We start from the raw sequence: 20,845 nt of genomic DNA on the forward strand, positions 1-20,845 counted from the left end.
AAAAAAAAAAAAAAAAAGAGAAGGGGGAGCATGGCTTATCCACCTAAGAAAAGGCAAACCACTACATTATGTCAGGTAAAAGCAATTGGGGGTTGGGAAGAGGGGGGAATTATAGGGAGTATGAAGATCATTTTAGCCACAAGATCAACTAAGAACCCATAGGGTAGGTACCTTTTGGGCAGTATGAAGCACAATACTCAATTCAGAGAATGACTTTTAGAGTTAGTGGATAGTGTCCCCAGCAAACATCTGGCTTCCTAAGCCCTACCACATAATGAGCACAAAGTATTGACATCTTTGCTCTTACAAGTTAGGCATGCGCTATGCTCCAGCTCCCTTGGGTAGAATCAATCAAAGAACCTGAGAGAATCTGTGAGTTGAAAACAGGCTTGGAGAAACAATGGAGAATTAAAAGAAATGCAGTTCTGTTTTCTTATCCTGAAACCATTTATCCAATTACTATCAACTCATAACACCGCCAGAACTTGGCCCGCTGATCGCTTGAGCAGGCCTTCTCAGGGAGGCCTGGGCGACCCCTGTACTTCAGTGTTCTCAGCATGGTAAAAAAAAAAAAAAATGAAGTAACGCCAAAGAAAGTAACACACTGTGGTAGAATTTCAATATCTGCAAATAATAATTTCATGCTACTAAAATAGCCAGCACAATGATTACGAGTACAACTTTTTTGGAGATAACATCGAATGTCGAATTGGAGGCCCCTGAGCCAAAAACATGGCTCTCTTCTGGGCTTCCCTGTGATAGGCCATCCACAAGGAACTGGGCCCTCATTCAGGCTTACATGCTACGACAACACACCTTCTCTGGTTTATAAACCCTCTGTGGTTAAAAACATCGAATTCAAACGGGAGGGTGGCTGAGAGTAGGGCGTTTCTTCTGCTTGAGGCAGATGCGAAGGCCATTACCAGCTAAATTACAAGGGAGGAGAACACATAAGTAAAACAACCCAAAAAAATAAAGAACACGGTAGTTTGAGGCCATCTGATAGAGGAAAGAAATAGCCTCAAGTTCAATAAATCTTAAGGTACATGGCATGGTGACTACTTCTACCACTCCGGCCATCACCACCACTACCAGCAGCTCACACACACTGTTCACTATGCTGCCAGGTGCTCAGTGCTTTATATACATTTGCTCATTTAATACTGGTAACAACCCTATGAGGTAGGAACTATTATTCTCCTCACTGTACAGGTGAGGAAGCTGATGCACAGGGAGATGAAGCACCTTATTCTGAATCATACAAGTCACAGAGTCAGGGTTTGACCACTGAAAGTTTGGTTGCATAAACCACACCCGTAACAAGGATGTTAATCTACTTTGCAGCAAAATAATGACTGCACCATCAGGAAAATGCTCAACTATGCTTGCTAGGCTTAGGGGAATAATGCAAGTAAAAACATAACATGGTGCATCTTAGAAGGGATTCCAGCAAAGGAGACACAGACACAGACACAGACACAGACACAGACACACACACACACGCAGTCCTTGTGTTGCATGCAAGTGTGGGACCATAAAAATGACCATGTACAAAGTCACTTTAATAATCAATGGAAAAACTATGGTTGTTCCATGATACATATGAGTTTATGTCAAAACATTAAAAACACTATTGTCAGTTAGTTATACGTGTACAGGGCAATGAAAAACATGGTAAAATAAAAATTTATTTAGTATACTAATTTGAAACATTAGAAACATTGAACAATAAAATGATTTTTACTTATGATATGGAGCGAACATCTTTTCTATGTCTTGGAAAACTGCCAAGGATCAGCTTCCAACATGGTATCCTTTTGCCCTTTCACTATAGTGAGATATCTCAGGGTTCCTTTAATTTGAAGGGGTTTTTTTTTGTTTTGTTTTGCTGGTGTCAATTCCTCTGAGACATCTTCATGCTTTTCTTCATAACCATTTCCTCATTTATGGCGCTAAGTGTGCCTGCACGAATTCCTCTGGCTGTATATCTAAAGTCTTTCCTTTACGGCCACTTTGCTGTCCTACATCTTTCTTCGCTTAAGCTCTTGATGGAGTTGACTTCTAAAAAATATCTATCTCATCAGTAGTAAATGTCTGATGAGCATCCTAACCACCTGCCTGAACTAATTCTTGGATCTGGGTGCTAATTTCACAGCAGCACCCTTTGCCCTGGCAGCACCACCAACCTGTCCCCCAGTAACCAATTAATGCTGACTTTGGCAGTAAAAGATTTATATCCAGTCTCCTTGTAATTACCCGTTTCTTTCAATGCAGTAACTTAACTTCAGGGCTAAGGCCTGAACACTAGCCAAATTGATTGGGATTTTTTTTATTATAGTCTTCAATCCAAACTTAAATGCTCAAATTCAACCGTAAGTGGCTTTATGTTTCTAGTGCAATTTAAACTAAAATACACTGATGCAACTTTAGCTTGTTTTTTATATTCAGCAGACTTTTCCAATATGGTTTGTATTGCAGTTTCGTGCAGGGCTCATTCTATCCTCACTTTGACGTTGACATTTTCAAATCTTCTCATCAAATCCAATTTTGTTTCCTGTGCTGTCACTTTTTATTTCTTTGGCATACTTTCATCTTTGGTGGTCAATTCCCTCTCGTGATTGTCTATTTTTATAGAATGCCATGTGGGTTTATTACTGGGAGACAAGGAGACACAACTGCATGCTTTGCTGTCTGTGTGTGCATGGACTGAATAACAGACGCTCAGTTGACTAATCGCCAATACGCTTTGAAAGCAGTGATGTGATTGATCACTGATCATAATGTGCATCTATTATTTACATAGTGATTTGTGAACTGAAGAGCTAGCAGCAAAGTTTGTACCTTATGCAATTACTCACAGTTAGGATGCTATGGTGTTAGGGGTTGAATTGTGTCCCCTGACCAAATTCATATGTTGAGGTTCCAACTCCCAGTACACCTCAGAATGTAACTATTTGGAGATAGGGCCTTTAAAGAGGTAAATAAGGTAATTAGGGTGGGCACTGGTACAATAGGACTGGTGTCCTCCTAAGAAGAAGGAGATGAGGACACAGGTGCACACAGAGGGGAAGTCCATGTGAAGACACAGGGAGAAAACCATCCTCTACAAGCCAAGGAGGCCTCAGAAGAAATCAACCCTCCAGCCCCTTGATCTCAGACTTCCAGAACGGTGAGAGAATAAATTTCTGTTGTTTAAACCACCCAGTCTGTAATATTTTGCTATGGAAGCCCTAGAAAACTAATACATAGAGAAACTGAAATTTGTTATTGGGGGAAACTCATGATTCTTAACTATATTATAGTAATGGGAATTTGTACGAATTAGAATGGTGCAAAGTGAGGCCTGCCTGTATGTATATAAAAACATCCCTTTGAATAAGTAATGGCAGCTTTTACCTTTCATGCCATCCTGTAATCTAAGGGAAGCTGCCCTGCCCACAGTACTTGCTGTCTGGGCAGCCATGTTCTCTATCAGGCAGCTCCTCTCTGCCCTGGTCTCACCTGGTAGATGTCAGAATGGTCCCCTGTCTCTAGACTTGTGCAGGGCCTGGCATGAGGGTCTCTGGGTAAACAGACATGAGAATGATTAGCTAAGTTAGTTCACTCCTCTGAGGAATTTGAACTGTAAGTGTGAAAGGAAACATCCAGTTGGTGTGGGAGCTGAAGCTGAATGAAGATCATGAGGTAGCACCTAGACCAGAGATGTTATGAGTAGAAACCATGAATACAGAGCCAGCTGAAGCTACGCAGAGTACTGCGTGAAGGCGAAAGAGGGTAGCTAGTGCCAGGGAGGACTTAATTCTCATGTACACATACACGCCAGCATTTAGTTCAGCTATATATAGATACATGAAGACATACATACATACACATATGTACACACACATATAGAATTAGAGTATCAGTAAAGGAGTATCTGGCTCTAGTTAAAGTTGAGACACCAAGTTGGAAATGTACAATAACTTCAAATCTGGATTTGTTCAAGTTGTCTCTGGATGGTGCTTCTAATATAAGTATTTATAGGACTCTTTTCTCGAGTATGACTGACCTGCTTTATTTCATGCCAGGTCAATAAAGCTGAAAATTCAAAACAAAACTTTGAGCCCTGGTTAACAAAGAGCTATACATACGTTGCAAACACAAATGTGCTAATGCAATAAGCTTTAAAATGAATCTCTAATATTAAAGCACAAAAAAAAAATCAAGAAGCAAATATGACTCGATTTTACTAATAAACACACACTTAGTACTATTCGGGCCTTGCGTGGCTCCCATAGCTTCTTGGTATTTTAAGCCAGGACTAGAAGTTTTTCTGGGACTACCTGGGTGAAATCAACGCGGGCAGAGCCGGGTGGCAAAGGAGGAGCTACCAGAGGACTGAAACATGCTCAGTGATTTGCCTGGGATAGACAAACACAGGAGCTGGCTCTAACTGGCAGTGGCATTCATATATGGAAAACATCCCTTAACATGCATTCCAGAAACAGCATCTAGAGAAAACTTGAGAGGGTGCACACCTGACAGTCATTAAATCTGACGGAAGCGAAAAGGCTCCCTTAGTCGCCCCCACTTCAGACTGTGCCCACAGCATGTCCCTTGTGCTCACTGCACTCGGCTCACACATCCATGTTCAGCTGTGCTCCCCGACATCTTGAGGCCGGCTACCTTTGTTATTGGCACTGCATGGTCCAATTAGGTATTACATAAAATGAAATACAATTGTGAAAAGAAGTATGTTTTTGTTTTTTGGGTTTTTTTTAGTATGCAAGCAGGGTTTGTGATACTTTCTTAGGGAAGAGAACGGGGCCTAGCCGAAGTGGGAGAGGGGCCTAGGCAAGGAGGGAGAGCGGAGGAGAGGCAAGGGGAGGGCATGGGGGAGAGAAGAAAGGAGGGAGGGGGGGGAGGGGAGGGGAGGGAGACAGCGAGAGCGAGGGAGAGAGGAAGAAATATGTTTTTAATTCTACACACAGTAAGTACAATGAAAGACTCCATAAAAAGTGGGTGGCTTAAAATAAAAAATATAAATACATACATACATACAACACTGAAATTTACCAAAGGCAATTATAATCTCTTATAATCTGGGGAAGAGAGCACACTGAGTGTGTTTGTTACTATCAGGGTTCTCAGGTGTTGGACATGTTAACTAGATAGGGGAGGTCCTCTCACAATGTACACAAATATAAATCACCAAAATGTATACTGAGGTCTCTTACAATTTTGTCAATTAGATCTCAGCAAAGCTGAAATTAAAATAGAAAAGAAAATTCTCGCTCACTAAAAACACCAAAACTAGAAATCCTCAGTGATACATAATGGGTGTCACTCATGCAAAACAAGACAATAGTCTAGTCAACAGATTCAAAGAGGCAACCTCAGACTTACATCAAGAATGTGGAAACAGATATACATTAAGCTTTTTCATTAAAATGTTCCTCGACATATAATATTCGTTCACCTTAATTGACATTTTCATTGACCAACCTGCAAGTGGTTCTTCTCATTACTTTGGTTAAGAAGGCTTCTGCTGTTCTTTCTTTTTTGAAATGGGGGGTGAGGGGCGGGCCACAAGGTAAGTCCTATTTCCTTGCTTGTTCTTTTCTGTCATACAGTCCTTTACTCCCCTGCAATAAGGCTTAAAAGCTCGATTCTGAATTTTTTTCTCAAAAGTTATGAGCTACATCCCATTGCTCAAATCATCATACTTCTGTCCTATTCAGGTTGCTAAATGATCCTCAGGATATCAATTTCAAGTCTCCCTGCCTGGGCGCTAGACACCTCCAGGATCCGCTCTTACTGGATCTGACCTGCCACATTTCCCGGCACGTGAACCCTCCCCCAGTAACAGATCGCAAACCTGGCACTTCGCCACAGCACACCATATTTACTCCCCACTCTGTCATTTCTCTCACGCTTCTCACCTGGAGCACCTTTTCCAACCCCCTGTACCTGTGCATACTGGACCATGCTTCCATGATCAACTCCCAATCCACCCCCTTCCCCCAGAGAACATTATTTCCCATAACCCTCCCCTGAACCCCAACTGTCCAGGCTAGAAACCTTTAAAATCATCCATTTCCCTTATTACATTCCAGCAGTCCTGTCAGTCACCACATAGTTGACCTCTAAAGTAAACACCTTAAACAGTGTTTACTTATAAACATCATAAATAATCCCCTTCTTTCTCCTTGCTCTCAGAAAGGTCTCCGCCTTCTCAGGGTCAAATATCATTCCCACCCCTCCCCGTGGGTTTTCCTCACCCTCTCTCTCTGGCCCTTTTAATGCATGTTTATATTCTGTTTAAAAAGACGGACACAGCATTTCAAAAAAACGTTCAGGCTCTACACTTTTTCTGTAGGACAGAATAAAGCTCCCTTTTTTTTGGTCACACATAGCCTGCTGGGTATAGCCCCACCTAGTTTTTCTTCTCCACTCCTATCCCTACAAAATGCTTCATGTCCCCAATACACAGGGTCACCTATTTCCATACCTCTGTGCGGTTCCCTTAGCCTGGAATTCTGCTCTTCTGAGCCCCTTCTCCTATCCAAATAATGCTTATCTTTTAAGAAATGGCTAAAATGCCATTTCTTTCATAATACCATACTTGATCATGAAAAATTAGATTTTTCCTCTTTCCTCTGCACTTTCACAATACATTACAGGCACTTTTATTCACTGTTTATTTAATTCTGCTTTGTATGAGTTTTGTTTTGTCTTAAAATATGTCTGAATCTCCTATCAGTCTGAAATCTCTTCTGGAATTCAAAAGAAAAAGTCATTTTAATCAAAATAGCCTCAAAGGCATTTAGATTGATGCCTTGCTCACCAGCGGGACCCACAAATCTTGTTGAAATAAAACTAAGTCTTATTTTTTCCTCCTCCGCTTCCTCAAAATGACAGAGTTTACCAAGAAAGCACATTCGAAGGCCAGGCTTAACTGATTTCTGTTCAAGTGAGGGCTACACAATTATACAGTGAATCAAAATAAGTTAGATTAAGTGGGGCAAAAATGAGGATTTTTGTTTTTTCGTTTGCCCTGCTCCAACCCACCTCTTTAAACTGCCTTTATTTCACTGGTCACTATACAGGCAGTCCTCATTTTATTGCGCGTCACCTTATTGTGCTTTCCAGGTGTTGTGTTTTTTTTTACAAATTGAAGGCAAGACCTTCCACCAGCAAATTGCAATACTCGCCTTTTTACAGTGGTTTGTATCCCAACTCACAATATCTTCGAGGTATGCCTGTACAACCTTCTCTCTTGCTCTGGCTTTGAGAGTTAAATGGCTTAAATAAGACATTTAACCCTGCTGGCAAAAAGGACCACCTAATGTGGAGGAGCCATACAGATCAACACCCCTTACGCAGCCCCAAGACAGAACAGTGTCTGCAATTTGATGAACAAGGCAAGGAATAAGACAGGAGGGGGCCTGGCATCCCTGGAAACAAGGAAGAAGGGGGAGACACTGACCCGAGTCCCCCAGAGTCCTGCTGCTCGGCAGAGTCCGCAAAGGCTGTCCTGGAGAGGAGAGGCAGGCTGGCAGCCTCCCCGGGTATGTCTTATATCCCATCTAGGAGGCTGTTTGAAGACCTCTAGCAATAAGTCCTCCCAGAGTCATCAAGGGAGGCACCTGTTGCTGATCTGACCTGAGCTCCTGCATCTTTTCAAGAAGTAGCTGGAATTCACAAGCTAGAAAGAGGTTGGCTCAGGGGGCAAGGCGCCTGCTGGTGAAGTGGGATGTGATTTGTCTTTTACCAAATCACCATAGTCCCCCAGACTTGCATTGATGTGCATTTTCAAAACATGAAAGGCAATAAACTCAACATTCAACATTCATGAAACAAATATGCCCGCCATGAGCCAAGTGCTACATCTGAAAACCATGCTCCATGCCTGGGATGCTTAGTGCCTCGTCTGTAAAATGGGAGAAATACCTATTCCGAGTCTTCAAGGGGATTAAAATGTGATGTGTGCTCATAGTGTGCGGCCCAGCACGGTGTGGTGCGGGGAAGAGAGAGGACAGTACAGGAACTGAGGGAAAAGGTCTGATTTGTCTCAGAGGTCCTGAAAACTCTATGGGAATGAATTTGGATTAAGCATTCAGTCCTGGCCCCTAAAACCAATGTAGTAAGTTAGTTATATCTCAGTTAAAAAAAGAAAAAAAAATTCAGTCCTGGGGATGGGAATAGGTTGATGTAAGCCAACTTTATGGCAGTAGAAAAGCACCAACTACGTAACACGGAGAAGTGAAAAGCCATCTTTTAAGAGAAGGTGAAACTTGAAGGGAAGACACAAAAGCCCCGTTCAAGAGAAGCAGAAATCGCTAATGCAGTATAAGGAGGCATGCCCCCACATATCCCTTAATGGCCTTTAAAAGAAAAAACAGTCAGTCCTTTGGTGCCCAGTAAATTAACAGGGTGTTCTTAAGGCCAAGTGGAAGAACATGCAAGTACTAACAGGCTAGGGCCCGATGGGCCTCATGGGCTGGGATTTAGTGAAACTGCTACAAAAGGGCTGAGCCTCCTCACAGGTTAAAAATAATTCTGAACCCAATGGCACCAAAATAGTCCATCAGTGATTTCACTTGGCTCCTTCTTCAATCTGGATACGGGAAGGTCAATGAAGTTACAGGTGATATCATTTTTTCCCTCAATCTGATTCTGTGTTTCTTGTTACGCTTTTTTGATGGGGAAAATGCCTCCAAATAAACTTTATTTTAAACTTTATGTAAAAAAAAAAAAAATACTGAAGCTTCAGGTGTTCCAAGTGCTGATTATAAAATTGCAGAAAGATACAACAATCATCATAATAAAACAATCATCAGATTTGCGTAACAAGATAAACTGGTGGCAAATAAAACCCCTACACTGGGTTTAATGGTGATCTTGCAGAACAAATGTTCGTATCTGGATTCCCTTGGAATGCTGACAGTATAGTCTGTGGGACTCCACGATATCCTTCCCCATGCCTCCCACTAATATTGCATGACATTAGTGTGTTCATTTTTTTTTAATTAAAGCGCATGCAAAGGGATTCCGTCTTGATAATTCGGGGGGGAGACTTGATATGTTTCAATGAACAAGAGGGTTCCATTTAGCAGCTGATACGTATTCTGTTAGGTCATGTGTAAGGGATAAAAAAGTGATGGGGTGAGTGGCTTCTTCTTGATGACAGAGTGCTAGAAAACTCTTGGTCTTGGTCTATTCTGAATTACTGAAGCCCCCAACTACCTGTGTATGGAAAGTAGCCCCCTGTGGCCGGCAGGCACTCTCATCACTGGCTCCACCCCCATTTGAGTCCTGTCCTTAATGTCCTGTCAGCACACAGGCTGCATCTCAGCTCACCAAATGCTACAAACAACCAGGTACAAACAACCCGAGAGCGCTATACACTGGATCATGTACTGAGTCCACCAACGTGCTAGAGAACCCCTTGCCAAACCTGCATTTTCAAGAGAAAGCCCAAGAACAAGGAGAAAAATCTCTTACCCATGCCCCTCTGAGTTTTAGGTCCTGAGAGTTGAGTCTCAGAGTTGGCGCCAGACCAGGGTAAACCCACATAGTTCTTTGTAGAGTCAGCAAAGGCAAAATCAAAGAAGTACAGGGCGGGAGACATGGGCCCCTGCTCTCCTCTTCACCCCGCTCCCTCACTTCATGACTCCAGTGTAAGGACATGGACCCTGGGGCCCGGGGAGGGGAACTGACTAACCCCAGGCATCACATAGCAAAACGGCGATGGATCTGAATCCAGAGCTCTGACATCCTGATGCCAAAGCCCCGTCCCCTCCACTAAGTGGAAGAGAAGAACAGAAGCACTGGCAACCGTGATGAAGCTGAAGTGTTGAGGATATCATTTTAAGTGATCTTTGGAAAATATTCTACAAGGGCCAAGGGAAAGACATTTTTTAAAACAGCATCATAGGGCCGGCCGAGTGGCGCATTGGTTAGGAGTTGGCTTGGGACGTCAGCTCTCAGCGGCAGGGCCCGGGTTCGGATCCCACACAGAGGGCCAGTGACGCTGCGCCCTCTACAGCTAAGATGGTGAACAACAGCTCGACCTGGAGCTGGGCTGCCGTGAGTCACTGGCGATGGCATAGGCTGCAGTGGGGCTGGCCGGCAGTGGGCATGTGCTTTCATGAGCTGCCGTGAGCAGCTGTCCAATGGCTAGCGAGTGACTGCCTCACGCGGAAAGAGCGCAATGATAATACCAACATGGGCCAGTGAAGCAACCTCCTCCACAGCTAGACTGAAGAACAAATGGACAGCCACTTGTCTGCTCCCCTTCCCTGATTCCCCAATGCTGTTCCCCTCCCCCCACCCCCCAATAAAATCTTAAAAAACAAAACAAAACCAAAAAAACCCCCAGCATCATACATTAGGAATATGCTTTCTACAATGGACTATGAGTACAGTGACCTTAAATACTGTATTTCAAGAGGAGTGGCAGAACAAGAATCAAGTTTTGCCTGGAGCAAAGCTTCACAGTCCCATCTGTAATTTTTCATGATTCTGACAATTCAACATTCTTTAGAAAATAATGGAAAAAAAAGGAAGGAAGGCATCTAAAAGGTATATCATTATGTTCAAAATCAGTATTCTCGACTGGGGACTTTCTTGTACAAAACTAGAAATGAAAACCCAATTAATTTAGTACTTTCTTTTTGTCTTTTAATTTCAAATTACATTAGATGCAGTCATCTGTTTTTCTGCTGAAAAAGAAGAGAGTTTGAGCTAGAAGACAGCTGTTGGTAAAATCAATGAGAATTTCGAAGGAGGAGGTAGGTGAAGCAATGGTGGTACTTTTTATGCATATTTAAACAATCTTTATTAATGTATTCTGAAATTAGAATGGAGCCTTGAAATTCTTGAAAAGCTCAAGAGCAGTTCTGTCAAAACTGCATGTCTTTAGAATTTTTTGAAGAAATCATTACATGAAGACACAGATCGCTGGAATCTAATGGGAAAGAATACCAACAATTTGTACCTTGACCCATCTTGGTCGAAAACACCCAGAGGCTTTGACTGACTCTGCAACCAAATCTCCTCGCCTAGCCCTCATTTCTGGCTGGTATGCTCACTTATTCACATGTATTTATTGAGTGCTTACTATGCGTGAGGTGCTACTCCAGTGCTGGCATATGTCCCTGGACTAGACAGGTGAGGGCCCTGGCTTTCTTGGAGCTCAATACTAGTGGAAGGAAGGAGAAAATGAGATAACCTTTAGATGGTAGCAAGGGCCACGAAGAAACTTGGCATAGGTTATGTGACAGTTACTGGCAGGGCCGGGTTCTTTCAGCGAGGGTTTTCAGGAGGGATCTCTCTGGAGAGAAACCATCAGGACAAGTAGACAGTCATGTGATGGTCTGCGGAGGAGCCTTCCTGGAAGTGCAAAGGACCAGAAAGACAGTCCAGTGTGGCAGCCCCCAGACAGTGAGGAGAGAAGATGAGATCTGGGGCCAGGCAGAGGCCCGACGGCCATGGCCTCGTGGGCTATGTTAAAGTCTTTGGATTCAATCACACATGCAATGGGCGGCCCGCGAGGGTTTGGGGTGGGGAGTGGGGTGGGTGGGGAGCAGGAATGGGGTAGTGCGTGAGGGTGATCAGGCTTGGTATCGGCTTTGGAAAAAGTATACTCTGATCTCTCTGGGTAGCCACCTAAACTGTTGTAAACCAAGAGAAAAAGCGGTCCTCCAAAATGCAAATGTCGCTCCATCCAGCTCATTTTTTTGGCACCTAAGTCCCTGAATCGCTTTTTCTTTTGTCAAAGGTGTAGGGATATTGTGCTGTATTTCTCCTCACTTGGGGGCCAAGCAGGGTAGGTAGAAACCCCAGAAGCACGGGTGGGGCTGATAGAGAGGCTTGCATCTCTCAACAGCAGCAGCAGCCAGAAGACAAACCCTGTTACCTTCCCTGTCTGGAGGCCAAACTGTGTGCCATAGAGACAGCTGCCCTCTGGAGTCTGAGCATGGGGTAGCGAAAATCGTAAATAACGCCCCCAGAGGAATGCATTAAAACTCTAGCATGAAGTAGGAAACATAATGTTTAAACTCCGCTGATTTCCTGAACAGTTAAAAGCCCTCCAAGTTAGAGCATCTCACAATCTATTTTAATCTCTATTAATTCCCATAATTCCCATCTGTGTACACTTGGAGACCTGCTCTTGACAAGCTCTTCAAGGTGGCTAAGTGTGCACTATTACCTCTAATCGCATCTCTAAAATATGGTTCTTAATTGCGCTAATAAGGTGGGCCAGCCATGACGGTGGAATAGAACCTTGACAGTTAACATGGCGGTTCCCAGTCCCAGCACCATGTGTGGCTCTACCTACTCAATGTCTAACAGATGGGCATCAAATTGAATTTGCTTTTTAATCAGCCTCCATGAATGGACCCACTGATAAGAAAGCAGGGAATGACCATTACTAAAACCATTGTGAAAAGCAAAAGTAAAAGCAGCTTCAGGTGACTTTGGAGGGTGTCTTTAGATGGGTGGAAGGGACCTTGCAAATCAAAGATAATGCAACTCAACCTGGGAGGGTAACAAAAACTGTCCAAGACCACATACCTAGCTGGCAGCAGGGCCAAGACCCGCAGGCCAGGTTCCTGACCACCATCCCCAGAGCTCTTCCTGCGGCCAGGGAGGGTTAACAGAAAACCAGAGAAGAGAGAGTTGAGAGCTGGGTGAGTGGTACAGGTTGGCAGGCTTGAGGTGAGTAAGCCTGTGGGCATGTCCTATAACATACTCAGCAAATGAACATTTCATCCTCCTCGACTCCACTGATGAGTGACCCACAGGCGCCTTTTTATCCATCCTTTTACCTTTTTCCTGTTACCCTAAGCCTTGGATTCAAGACACAAAACAGAAGTTTTCTTTTTTTTTTTCTTCTTTTCCTGTCACCTATTAGGTGTTCTCTGAAGTAATTTAATACTTTTTCCTTAATAGCTATTTTTGGGGAAATCTTTCTTATATGCTAGGTTCTATGTTACACACATTTAAACTTCAGAAAACTCTATGAAGAAAATTCTACAAGGAAGTTAGAAGAGGTTATGCTAGGCACCCAGCATCACAGAGCTAATTCTGTGGAGCTGGGATTTGAACCCTGGGTCATCAGAGTCCAGGTCTTATACTCTTAACCACAATCCTAAATGCTCCAGATAGATAGCCATCAAAGTCACAGCTCTGATACTCTCCCAGACATGGGCACAGTGGCAGTCAAGTCACCCTCTCCTATCTCTAACTTCCTTAACTATACTCTCTCTGACCTCCACTCCATGTATGAGGTCATTTCACAATGAATACCCACCAAAACATCACCTTGTATTATACACCTTAAATAGATACACTTTTTATTTGTCACAGGTAAAAATTTAAAAATTTGATCCTTCATGTAACTTTATTGATTTTTAAAAAGTACAGGACAAAACCAAATCTTGATTCAAAAAAGCAGACATTTTTAAAACCATCTACTTTCTGCAGTACTTTGCTCCATGTAAAGATAATGTGAACTTATTTGGGCTGGTTTAGTATCTGTCAGCCACCTTCCAATTTCCCATGGTTACTTTTAATGACTGAGTTAGATTTCAGAGCTGGATCTCGATTTCAAAGGATGAAACTTGAGACCAGAGATTCTAGGCATCACAGTATAAAAGAAATCATCGAAACAAGTCTCTTTCGCTTCTCAACCTTTAATTTTATTTTAGTTGGCCCTTTTCTATTGAATTTACCCTACTGAATTTTGACAAAAGGGGACATATTAAGGTCCAGTCTCTGTAAAAGCAATCTAACCAATGGTTTTAAGAATAAAATAAAAATTGTAGAAAGTTATAAAAATTATTTTACTACTGTCTAATATTTCCCCAAACAATTCACAATTCTTACCACTATTAATTAGTTCAGTACGTCCTTTCTGAAGTACCAAAGAACCTGGAATTTGGCAAAACCCAAATCTATTTACTAGGGCCTTAGCTCTCCCTTGTGTATAAAAACGGAAATGCAGCTTGCTAGAAATGTTGCCCCAGTAAATCTGATGACCCAATTTTAAAAGTTAAAAATGCCATTTGATAAAATTAATAAAACACAAAAAAACTCTAAATAATTTTTAAATCTTTTATAAAAAGCAAGGGACGATTACTTAAAGTGACAAAACAAAAGAGAGGCAGCAAACTATTAGGTATTATGCACATTACGCTTTGGATAAAAGATCCAAAAAAATCTTGCCATTATAAAATAAGATATTTTGGGGGAAAAGTACATCTCACAGGAATCACTGATGCGCTCAGCAATGATTACAGCTAGGAGATTCCAGCCTTGGTCTCTGATTTCGGGCTGGACCATATTTAATCCAGCCCCAAAAGAGGGGACATTGTCCTCTTTCAAAGATTTCTAGGAAGAGAAAAATCCTCTTATATAGGTGAAAACATACTTCGTTATTTCTCATTGTGTATTTCAACAGAATTTCAAATACTTTGTTTGAAATCCCAATGTCTTGAAACTTTTTTCCTACTCTTTCCAGTTCTTTGTGATTAACTCTCCCTGGATTTCTTGGCCCTTTTCCCGTGCAGAGTTTGGCATGGGCTGGTTGTGATGGAATGCCAACTAAGGGATCTTCTCCTATATTTGCACCTGGTGTTATGTAGCTTTTAAAGGCACACATTAAATTCCACGGAGAAGTGGCACATTTTACTATACTTATTATCCCCTACTATTATATGGTTTAAAAGTCTCTGACTTTGATTTCTGCAACTTGAGTTTTGGGAAGAGGAAACCTCAAAAATCCTTTTAGTGGTCAGTAGACATGACTCTGGGGACCCCATTTGGGCACATCAATCCTGGGATGCTCAAGCCCTTATTCTGGTGACAGACTGGTGGAGGAAACAGAGGGTGTTCTTTTCTGTGCTGCCTTTCCTCGAGGTCCCTCTTGAAACCATATGGCTTCTAAAACTAGCTATTATATCTATTGCCAGGTTTAAAGATCTGAGGAAGTGAATCTTATCACCATCATTTACATAACATGGTTTTGGGGCCCAACTCTACAGGGCATTGCAAAAACCCGGAGGCACCCTCCTTCATCACCAGGAGCTTATACTGTATGCCACAAGAAGCATCCTCACTCACACTCATGCAGAAGGACCACACAGGTGCCAGCAAACAAGGACCTTCCACATTACAATTTCAGGACATCAGATCCATTGTGAAACAAAAGCATAACTCTCTGAAGTTCGTTCCCTCCATCAGGCTGGCAATTAAATATTATACAGAGCACATAATTTAGATTGCATTCCAATTATCTCCAAGTGCTGCAGGGCACAAATCACTCACTCAGCAATTAAATAAATTCTGGAATGTCACTAAACGTTTCAAGGAAGGGAGGGATTCTGAAGTTGGCAGAAGAGCCAAAAAAGCAGGAAGAATAGAAAAACCAGGCATTTCAGAATACGCCCTCAGCCCACTTTTTGGCTTCCCAGTCACCCCAATTTTATGGAACCCCTGCCTCGATAATGATTACAATGCTAGGAACATCACAATCAGTGCACATGTGATTAAAGTTAAACTGAAAAAACCCCGGCCCACTGGGCTCATCAGACGCCTGTCAATTTAGGGCGATGAAATGCTCGCTATCACAAGTAAAGAAATGAAGATATTTCTCCAAGAAATTATCAACATGAGCCAATTATTTTATGTGTGCAAAAACACACATACATATATCATACATAATTTAGCATTGTTATCACCTTGGATACACCATGAGAAGACTATAAAATGATAATGGATAACGTATTTTTAAAACCGCATTAACATTCTCTTCCACACTTTCTAAGAGTCCATTCCCTGTTCAAAGGAACGACACACTGCCTTGAGGTAGGCTGACATGAAGTCGGTGTGCCAAGACAAAAAAATGACACCACTGACTTCCAAAACAGGGTGGGGGAGCCCACCATCAGCAGCAGTCTGAGTCAGGCTTTGTTGATGGAGAGGCGTTTCCTCAATTCCAAATGCACTTTGCAATTAAAAGCTAAGCCGTAATTGCGGGGTGGGGGCCCTCAGCCCTGCACCAGAAGCCATGGTGCAGAGCGCTATGGCGGGGCCACATGTGTATGGGGAGTTGCTCTATGTCAGGAAGGCAGGGTAGGCAGAGCCCCTTCACTGGAGAGAAAGGAAGTCAAGGAGGAAAGAGATGAGGTCAGGCCTGAGGATATTGCTATGTGTTATATAAAAGAATCTCTCTGACTTTTGTCCTGGGTCCCTGGCATTAGGATTTCTAAGACCCTTAGAATTTCCTGAGTGACAGCAGGCTTTGTTATGCTATTGAGGTGGCTCAAGGTGGGTACCTAAATAACTGCATGATTGGAGCTAGTCACCAGGAAAGACCAACCACATGCATGATTCAGAAAGTTAGTACACTGACCCAGCCTCTCTGCAGACAAGTGGCAGGGGAGCTGGGGACTGAGTTCAGTCACGTGGCCAATGACTTAATCAATCATGGCAACATAGTAAGACCTCAGTAAAAACTCTGGACGCTGAGCTGAACGGACCCACTTGGTTGGTGAACACACTGATGTGCCAAGAGGGTGATGCACCCTGATTCCATGAGGAGAGGTCTGGGAAGCTCTGTGTCCCCTAGAGACCTGGACTATGAATCTCTTCATTTGGCTGGTCCTCCTGATTTGCAATCTTCATAATAAAATTATAATCACAAGTAGCACTTTCCTGAGTTCTGTGAGTTGTTATAGCAAATTACTGAGCCTGAGGGGGTCATGAGAACCCCTGAATTTACAGCCAGTCAGTTAGAAGTACAAGTGGCCTGGGGACCCTAGAACTTACAGCTGGTATCTGGAGTAGCGCAGTCTTGCTGGGGGTACTGATGGGGGTACTGAGCCTTCCGTGCCGTGTGATGTCTATTGCGAAAGCTCTGGGTAGTTAGCTCCAGAATTGAATCGCAGTGCATCCAGTTGGGGTTGAAGCGGAATAGTCTCCCTTCAGGGTCCAAACCTGGTGTATTTTAGGCGTGGGTGCAAGAAGCTAAAGAAATGAGGTCATCGAAATGCCTAGAGGTGGATTTACTGTGATATTAATGAAGCATGAGCCTCAGGACTCACATGCACCTCACAAGCTCCTTCCAAGGAGCTCTGGGAGGGTCCGTCAGTCACGATGTGTTCAAATGGTCAGATATTTTTACAGAATTTGCAGAAGTAAGATATTTCTGTACTGCTTGTTTTAAAGAGCTTCCTGACCCGCCCAACCATCCGATTCTCGAAGCTTCAGGCTTGACAACTCCTTGACAGTAACTTAGCAGGTGTTAAGCAAAAGAGTTAGACTGTCCTATATGTTCCAGCACAGTGTGAAGAAAGCAGCCAAGAGTTTGCAGATTCCTAAACAGGACACAAAAGAGCTGAGAGCATTATGAGACCAGAGAGGTCGGGGTCTTCAAGAGACTTCGGAGCGCGGAAAAGCTGCCCACTGCCGACTCTGGCCTCGACCTAGGCTTTAACAGCACGTGTGATCAAAGTCTCCGAAAGGATGAGATGGGACCAGTTACAGGTCAAGACCTCCAAGGAAAGGACAGACCAGTAGCCTGCATGAGCCCAGGTGACCCATGGGATAGTGGGAGAGCCAGGGGGCCTGCGCCCAACGCCAACTTCCACCTTTATCCAGACGCCATCTTGGGAAGGAAGATGGGCCAGGAACCCCCAGGAGAAGTGAGAAATAGCCCATAGGATACATGACTGTTGAACTGACTACCCCAAAAAGATGAAGCTAACTGGAGACTGGCTAACAGCAAAGAAATGCAAGTTTCCTCAATGGAAACAGGACTTTCAAAGTAACCTAAAACCCTTTTTTTTTCCCCCCTTTTCGTTTTGACTGATCTATGTTGGAAATTGTTATCCTTGTCATTTAAAAGAACATTAAAAACACAGAAAAAACTTTAAAATCTTCCAACTAAACAGATTGTCTAAAGGACACTGGGGGAATTTTTAGCAAACTATGATTATAAAATAAAACCTGTTTGTGATGAGACCGTAATAAAAATTTTAAAGCAAGTGGCCAAATAACTTAAATTTAACCTAAGTGTTCTGAGGGAAGAGACTGCCACCAAGTCACCAAAATCTTATTTTTCTGGGCTCACAGCCCAGATATTCCAGGCTTCCTTACAAGCTAGGGTAGCCACATGACTGAGTTCCAGCCAATGGAACGTGAGCAAGAGTGACATGGAGCCCTTCAGACGTAGCCCATTAGAACTCCACACTCACCCTTCCACGCTGTCTTTCTTTCCCCCTTTCAGCTCACTGGGATGGGATGTCCAAGCTGTCAGAAGCTAGGTCAGCTTGAATCCTTGAATGGACACATGGAGGACAGCTGCCCCCACCAACCAAGAATACCCACCTTGGACTTTTACGTGAAAAATAAAATTCTACTTATTATTTTTTTTTTGCTAGGCCTATGGATAGGGCACGTGTAGGTTCATCTGTTGCAGCAGTGAACACTACCCAAGGCTATTCTCTTACACATCTATTGATGCTATTTCAATTTGGCAATCAATGGGCACTTACTATTTGTGCACGGAGGACCTAAGTTCTAACAAGATTCAGCTTATCAACTAACTATCCAGGAAAGCAGGAATGTCGGTACCCACCAAGAAAGCTAGGAAATTGGATTTGAGCTGTGACAGAAGGACAAGCAAAGATATATGAGAACACAGTAGAAAGTGCCATTAGCATTACTTGTGAAGCATCACAGAAGTGGTGGCAACTGCCTTGGCTGGGCCTTCAGATGAGAAAAGTTCAGATGAAAAAGGAGGGTAGAAAGTTCATCCCAGACAGTACATGAGTCCTTGAATATTTTTCCAGCTAAAGAGAGGGAAAATGTTGTTCTGTTCACCCCAGGGAATGGAATTAACGCCAGTGAGGATCAGTTCCAGGGAAAGAGGGTTCCATTCAAAGGGCAGAAGTAACAACTGGGGCTGGCCACGGACCGGAGGGGCCAGGCAGGCAAAAAGGCAGACTGCTTCCTCGAGGGCCGGCTGGCCTTTTGGCGTGGGCACTGCCGAGACCGGGATTTAAGCACAGGATGCGTAGCTGCTCCATTCAGCTGCCTCCCAACTCTGGGATTCTGTGTGTCTTCAATGTCTCTGCCAAGCAGGCTTTGTACAACATTGCCAGGAAAAAGAAGAATTATTTTAGCCCGGTTACAGCATTTCTTACATGATGGTTCTTGCCAAATTCCCTTTCAAGGCTGTGTTGGCTGGGTTCGCTCGACGTGTTCAATCATATAGGCCAGTTGAGAATATCTCTTCATACCCAGGCCCATGAGAACCCTTTGAATCTAATTTTATTATTGGAAAAGCTTAATAGGCTGATGTTAAGCAGGATCGCTACAGGTGAATAAGAAAACAAATGACAGCAAGCATCTATTTTGAACGCTTAGGCTATGGGGCACTCTGCATTAATTGTATGTCCCGGGTAATAGCAAGTAACCAGCTCATACCAAAAATGGACACCCGGGTTTCAAAAGATTGGTTTACAAAAAGATATATTACAATAAAGCTGTGCTAAGAACAGTTTTGTCCTTCTTGGGTGACTTGGTATCTTGCAGTGTACCTTAGGTGGAAAATTATGAAACCATCAATTTCACAGTGCAGCTTTGTAAAACAAACTGCTTTCCCATTTCTAGATAAAAGGAAGTCTGCTAGATACACTCGAAAGAGAAATGCTATCCTAACAGTACTGATAAATTAGTAACTTTCCACTTTCCTCTTATAAGGTTATAATTTCCTTTCACAAACATTCATTGAGTCTCTACTATGGGCTAAGCATTGTGGTAATCACTAGTGATAGAAACTGAATAAAAAGGAGAAAAAATGAGGTATTCTAAACCTGTAAACTTTCTAAGATTCATAATGTTGTTTTTCTTAGAAGCATTTCCAAATGATTATAAAAAAAATGAAAAGTTCAGCTACATTCTTGCCCAATAAACCAGGTTATTTTGCTTGTAATATCTGGAGATTATACATATTATAAAGATTAACTTTAAAATGTTGGCCTAGATTATTGTCTCATCTCCTGTAATAGTCCTCCAGGTACTTAATTTATTGCTTAAATAAAAAGAAAGGGAATAGATATTCCTCAGCTCAGAAATGATTATTAAGGAAACACAAATCTCTCCACATTATAGAATGAATCTGTTATACAGCTATACCCTTACAATAGTAAAACAAAGAAATCCATGAAACCGTATTCTGAGGCCACTGGAATATTTGGATATGGCAGTAAAACAACCACACAAGTTACATTTCAGAGCCATTGTTCAACCATAAACACGAGCAACGCTTTCTTAGTCTCCTTCTTTTCAGAATACCACAGTCTTCAATCTTTGCGAAATTCAGAGCACATCTCTCTCATCATACAACATCCTGAGTAAATCACATCTCAAGTGGAGCCAAGACCTGTCTGCCGTTGACGTCCAGTCTCAAAATATTGGGTTGTTGGAAAAATCATGAGGTATTTTTTCTGTGTTTTTTGTTGCAAAAATGCGTCATGACTTTTCTGACAACTCAGTTCGTCCCCCATTACATTTCTACTCAGCTACCTACTTACGACCTGGGTCCTAAAAATCTATGTTTTACAAAGCTTGGGAATTACATTCCCTCTTGATAAAATGAACAACTCACAACAGCAGCCTCTGTTTTGCTTGGTTTTCACCCAAATGCGTTACTATTTCCAGCGTGCATTTACTGGTCCTGCCTGGAGTGCATGGCCCTCCTTGCTCTGTCTGTCTAGGTAATAAGTCTGCCTCCACTAATGGAAAATAGGGCCAAGCCTTCGAATGGAAGATTCACACTGGCCTAGACAAT

The sequence above is a fragment of the Hipposideros armiger genome, unplaced genomic scaffold (assembly GCF_001890085.2).
Source record: "Hipposideros armiger isolate ML-2016 unplaced genomic scaffold, ASM189008v1 scaffold_95, whole genome shotgun sequence".
Taxonomy (NCBI): Eukaryota; Metazoa; Chordata; class Mammalia; order Chiroptera; family Hipposideridae; genus Hipposideros; species Hipposideros armiger.